This window comes from Leptodactylus fuscus, chromosome 6 (genome assembly GCF_031893055.1).
Source record: "Leptodactylus fuscus isolate aLepFus1 chromosome 6, aLepFus1.hap2, whole genome shotgun sequence".
Taxonomy (NCBI): domain Eukaryota; kingdom Metazoa; phylum Chordata; class Amphibia; order Anura; family Leptodactylidae; genus Leptodactylus; species Leptodactylus fuscus.
The window spans coordinates 67475447-67481570 of record NC_134270.1 but is presented as its reverse complement, the minus strand read 5'-3'; the positions used below and the strand labels follow the sequence as shown (position 1 = coordinate 67481570).

At 44.8% G+C, this 6124-nt stretch overlaps 1 protein-coding gene across 1 annotated transcript in view; it reads right to left on the bottom strand.

The window, feature by feature from the left end:
* Positions 1 to 2232, bottom strand: part of TMEM150B (transmembrane protein 150B) — a 69536-nt gene extending 67304 nt beyond the window's left edge. The window contains exon 1 of the mRNA XM_075280168.1: positions 2167 to 2232. The gene's annotated coding sequence lies outside the window, so the exon portion shown is untranslated. The remainder of the gene's footprint in view (positions 1 to 2166) is intronic.
* Between the last annotated feature and the right edge of the window lie 3892 nt (positions 2233 to 6124).

The window sequence follows — 6124 nt, the reverse complement described above, 5'->3', positions numbered from 1 at the left end:
TGCTAATGCATTGCAATGCATTGCAAAAAATCATCCTCTCTTTTGCAGGCTGCATAGACCAGCCTGCAAAAGAGAGAATTTGCAGACAAGCCTGGGAGCCTTGTACAGGCTCCCGGCTGTCATGGCAACGTGACGTCGGCCCTGGAGCATGCTCCAGGAGCCGGCGATCACTGGCAAAATGGCGGCGCCCATGCGCCGCCAGGAAAATGGCGCCTCCGGCGCCTTTGACCGCGGCGCCGGAGGGGTTAATGCCTCCGATCGGTCCGGGGACCGATCAGAGGCATTAGAGCCGGTTGTCTACTGCTTAAAGCAGTAGACACCCGGCGGCTATGGCGGCCGCCCGGCTCCTGGGCGGTCGCCATAGTTACAGACCCGACATGCGCCGTACTATTACAGCGCATGTCGGGAAGGGGTTAAAAAGTGTTGAGCAATGAAACCACATGGGCCCCATAAACTAAAATGGGAATTATACACTATAATGGGGTCTTTGTGTTTTCCGCACGGTGTCAACACGGATCGTGCGGAGATAAAAGTACTTCAAGCAGCACTTTTCTCTCCACATGATTCGAGCGGAAACCACGTGGAAAACACAGGGACCTCATTATAGGCTATGGGGTCCGAGTGATTTCATTGCTCACCGCTTTTTAATGCGTTCAGTATTCCGTTCGGGGGTTCCCAGCAGACTCCCCGAATGGAATACCAAAAGCAGATGCGATCAGTGCCTTAGAAAATTGAGCTTTTCTGTGCAGGTTCAGACATGCAACATATACAAAAGCAGTTCAGTCTGATAAAAGCACTGGAAGTGATAAGATGGCAAGTGCAGTAAAGTGCAGATCAACAAAGAAATTGAGAATGTGAAGGTTGTTCCATTAAAGGATGATTGCTGTATATGGTGATGATGCACCATCCTACTACCAAGTGTAGTTTTAGGGCAACCACCTTAAATGGTGATTCCACTGAAGAGGACCATCATTCCAGACGACCTGTTCAAACATCTTCATAAGAAATGTGCCATAAAGTCAACACAGAAGCAAAAAATATATCACTAGTAATTTAGTCAAGAGAATATACAGTACACCTGCAAAAAAAAAACAAAAAAAAAAAACACCCTACGCATCCCCATGTACGGAAAAATAAAAAAGTTACTGGTGTCCGAATATGGCAACTTTTAGAAAAAAATATTGTTTTGCAAAGTTTTATATTTTTGTTAAGGGGTTAAAATGTAGATAAAGCCATATAGATTTGGTATCCCCAAAATCGTATCGAAACGTAGAATATAGGTGAGATGTCATTTTGGCTGCAAAGTGAACTCTGCAAAAACGAAGCCTGTAATGCCGCACAAATGCACTTTTTCTTCAAATCCACCCCATTCTGAATTTTTCCCCAGCTTCCAAGTACATTGTACAGAATGATAAATGGTAGCAACATGGACAACGATTTGTCCTGCAAACCTTTAGTCCTCATATAGCTCTGTGAACGGAAAAATAAAAAGTTATGGTGTTTGGGCGGGGAGTAAAAAAACAAAAATCGAAAAATGTTGCTGCGGGAAAAGGTTGAAGGGGTTTTCCAGGCAAACTGGAAAACCCAAGAGAGCTAGTGGGTGGGCTAAAATTAAGGTAGGTAATACTCACCTACCCTTGTCTATTCCGGTGTTAGGTCCCTCATTCAGCTTTGTGCTGACATGAGTTTAGATCGAAGTGAAGCAGCTCAGGGGACCGCTGTGGCCAATCACTGGCTTCGGTGGTCACACATTGTATATTGGTGCCATATTAGCAGTGATATTCAGAACTGATATTGCTGGTCAATTTTTAGTGGCCTTGCCATGAAATTGTTTAGTGGCCTTGCCATGCTATTACAAAGCAGCTGTGATTTACATGAATGGGAGTTGTGCATCAATAGCGCAGCACAGTCACTGCAATGCATGCCATGTACATTAGATAGCTGATCAGTGGAGGTACTTGATGTTGTATCCCCACTGATCTGATATTGATTACCTATCCTAATGATTTAGGAGAATGTCTGCTCTTACATACAGTATGAATAAAGTAAAGTCACCATACAACATAATAAATGAGCAATGCTTTATACCTACTGAAAATAAAGTAGACAGAAGCATACGTATAAGGAGACTTAGTGCATGGAATTGCAATGTAGGTTTAGACTTACCTTGTTCTGTTCAAAATCGGTCCTTACTAGGTTTTCTTTCCTCTGCCTGAGCAGTGAATCAGTCCGTTTCCATTAGAGCTAGTTTAGCTGGGTGCTCACTGTGCTGCACAACTTATTAATACAAGGCACACCCACCTGATGACATAGGTGCAGGAGAAAAGTCCATGATCCATACAGTAAAGTCACACAACTTCCCTGTTGTAATTACAGGTGAGTCAGGGTCAATCACTAAGGTCAGGACTGATTATCTATATGCATGGAGAAGAAGATTGCTTTATAGTTGATATATGTGCGTTATGGCATGTAAGACACTTCCATGAAGTGATATAACGTTACAAACAGCAGGAAGTTTGCATAATACAGAAGCTACAAAAAAGGTTACATGGCTGACTGTAAGAAGATATGACTTCCCTCCTTCTTGTGCAGTCCTTTACATTTTTAAGCTAAAAACCCACAATGGTAATGTGATCACCATGATCAGTCAGGTATGTAGGAATGTGGGCACCCAATAACCTAATACTGGTACTATGAAACAGGTATTGTGTTACAATTACAAGGAAAACAAATTGTACACTAGAACATATACATTGAAAGGTCTGGGATGTACAGTAGGTGTGGAAAATATTCAGATCTCTTTAAATTTTTCACAATTTTTCATTGCAGACATTTGCTAAAAGCAAAAATGTTCATTTTATTTCTCATTAATGTACACTCAGCACCCCATCTTGACAGAAAAAAACAGAAATGTAGATATTTTTGCAAATTTATTTTAACCCCCCCCTGAAATATCACATGGTCATAAGTATTCAGACCCTTTGCTCAGTATTGAGTATTTGCATCCTTTTGAGCAGGTACAGCCATAAGTCTTCTTGGGAATAGCAAGTTTTTCATATCTAGATTTAGGGATCCTCTGCTATTCTTCCTCTCATATCCTCTCCAGTTCCATCAGGTTGGATGGTGAACAGCCATTTTCAGGTCTCTCCAGAGATGCTCAATCGGGTTGAGGCCAGGGCACTGGCTGGGCCAGTCAAGAATGGTCACAGAGTTGTTCCGAAGCCAGTCCTTGGTGAATCTTTGGCCCAGTCTGAGGTCCAGAATACTCTGGAAGAGGTTTTCTTCCAGGATATCTCTGTACTTGGCTGCATTCATCTTTCCTTCAATTGCAACCAGTTATCCTGTCACTGCAACTGAAAAACTCCCCCATAGAATGATGCTGCCATCACCATGTTTCACTTTTGAGATTGCATTCTGCAGGTGATGAGCAGTGCCTGGTTTTCTCCATGCATACCACTTAGAATTAATGCCAAAAAGTTCAATCTTTGTCTCATCCTAGTCTGGGAGTCCTTCATGTGATTTTTGGCAAACTCTATGTGGGCTTTCATATGTCTTGCTCTGAGGTTTCCTTCAGGCCACTCTGCCATAAAACCCTGATTGGTGGAGGGCTTCAGTGATAGTTGACTTTGTAGAACTCTCTCCCATCTCCCTACTGCATCTCTGGAGCTCGGTCACAGTGATCTTTGGGTTCTTCTTTACCTCTCTCACCAAGGCCCTTCTCCCACGATTGCTCAGTATGGCTAGAAGGCCAGGTCTAGGAAGAGTTCTGGTCATCCCAAACTTCTTCCATTTAAGGATTATGGAGGCCACTGTGCTATTAGGAACCTTGAGTGCTGCAGAAATTCTTTTGTAACCTTGGCCATATCTGTGCCTTGCCAAAATTCTGTCTCTGAGCTCCTTGAGCAGTTCTTTTGACCTCATGATTCTCATTTGCTCTGACATGCATTGTGAGCTGTGAGATCTTATATAGACAGATGTGTGCCTTTCCTAATCAAGTCTAATCAGTTTAATTAACCGGCTAAGGACCGGGCCCAAAAGTATGTTAAAGACCAGGCCAATTTTTTTCAATACTGACATATGTCAATTTAAATGGCAATAACTTTAAGACGCTTTAACTTACACAAGTGATTCTGAGATTGTTTTTTCGTAACACATTGTACTTTATGTTAGTGGTAAATTTTGGTCGATATGTTTTGTCTTTGATTATGAAAAAAATATGAAATTTGGTGAAAATTTAGAAAAAAAATGCAGTTTTCAAACTTTGAAATTGCAAGCCTTTCAAACAGAAAGCCATACTACTAGAGATGAGCGAACACTAAAATGTTCGAGGTTCGAAATTCGATTCGAACAGCCGCTCACTGTTCGAGTGTTCGAATGGGTTTCGAACCCCATTATAGTCTATGGGGAACATAAACTCGTTAAGGGGGAAACCCAAATTCGTGTCTGGAGGGTCACCAAGTCCACTATGACACCCCAGGAAATGATACCAACACCCTGGAATGACACTGGGACAGCAGGGGAAGCATGTCTGGGGGCATAAAAGTCACTTTATTTCATGGAAATCCCTGTCAGTTTGCGATTTTCGCAAGCTAACTTTTCCCCATAGAAATGCATTGGCCAGTGCTGATTGGCCAGAGTACGGAACTCGACCAATCAGCGCTGGCTCTGCTGGAGGAGGCGGAGTCTAAGATAGCTCCACACCAGTCTCCATTCAGGTCCGACCTTAGACTCCGCCTCCTCCGGCAGAGCCAGCGCTGATTGGCCGAAGGCTGGCCAATGCATTCCTATGCGAATGCAGACTTAGCAGTGCTGAGTCAGTTTTGCTCAACTACACATCTGATGCACACTCGGCACTGCTACATCAGATGTAGCAATCTGATGTAGCAGAGCCGAGGGTGCACTAGAACCCCTGTGCAAACTCAGTTCACGCTAATAGAATGCATTGGCCAGCGCTGATTGGCCAATGCATTCTATTAGCCCGATGAAGTAGAGCTGAATGTGTGTGCTAAGCACACACATTCAGCACTGCTTCATCAAGCCAATACAATGCATTAGCCAGTGCTGATTGGCCAGAGTACGGAATTCGGCCAATCAGCGCTGGCCAATGCATTCTATTAGCCCGATGAAGTAGAGCTGAATGTGTGTGCTAAGCACACACATTCAGCACTGCTTCATCAAGCCAATACAATGCATTAGCCAGTGCTGATTGGCCAGAGTACGGAATTCGGCCAATCAGCGCTGGCTCTGCTGGAGGAGGCGGAGTCTAAGATCGCTCCACACCAGTCTCCATTCAGGTCCGACCTTAGACTCCGCCTCCTCCGGCAGAGCCAGCGCTGATTGGCCGAAGGCTGGCCAATGCATTCCTATGCGAATGCAGACTTAGCAGTGCTGAGTCAGTTTTGCTCAACTACACATCTGATGCACACTCGGCACTGCTACATCAGATGTAGCAATCTGATGTAGCAGAGCCGAGGGTGCACTAGAACCCCTGTGCAAACTCAGTTCACGCTAATAGAATGCATTGGCCAGCGCTGATTGGCCAATGCATTCTATTAGCCCGATGAAGTAGAGCTGAATGTGTGTGCTAAGCACACACATTCAGCACTGCTTCATCAAGCCAATACAATGCATTAGCCAGTGCTGATTGGCCAGAGTACGGAATTCGGCCAATCAGCGCTGGCTCTGCTGGAGGAGGCGGAGTCTAAGGTCGGACCTGAATGGAGACTGGTGTGGAGCGATCTTAGACTCCGCCTCCTCCAGCAGAGCCAGCGCTGATTGGCCGAATTCCGTACTCTGGCCAATCAGCACTGGCTAATGCATTGTATTGGCGTGATGAAGCAGTGCTGAATGTGTGTGCTTAGCACACACATTCAGCTCTACTTCATCGGGCTAATAGAATGCATTGGCCAATCAGCGCTGGCCAATGCATTCTATTAGCGTGAACTGAGTTTGCACAGGGGTTCTAGTGCACCCTCGGCTCTGCTACATCAGATTGCTACATCTGATGTAGCAGTGCCGAGTGTGCATCAGATGTGTAGTTGAGCAAAACTGACTCAGCACTGCTAAGTCTCTGCATTCGCATAGGAATGCATTGGCCAGCCTTCGGCCAATCAGCGCTGGCTCT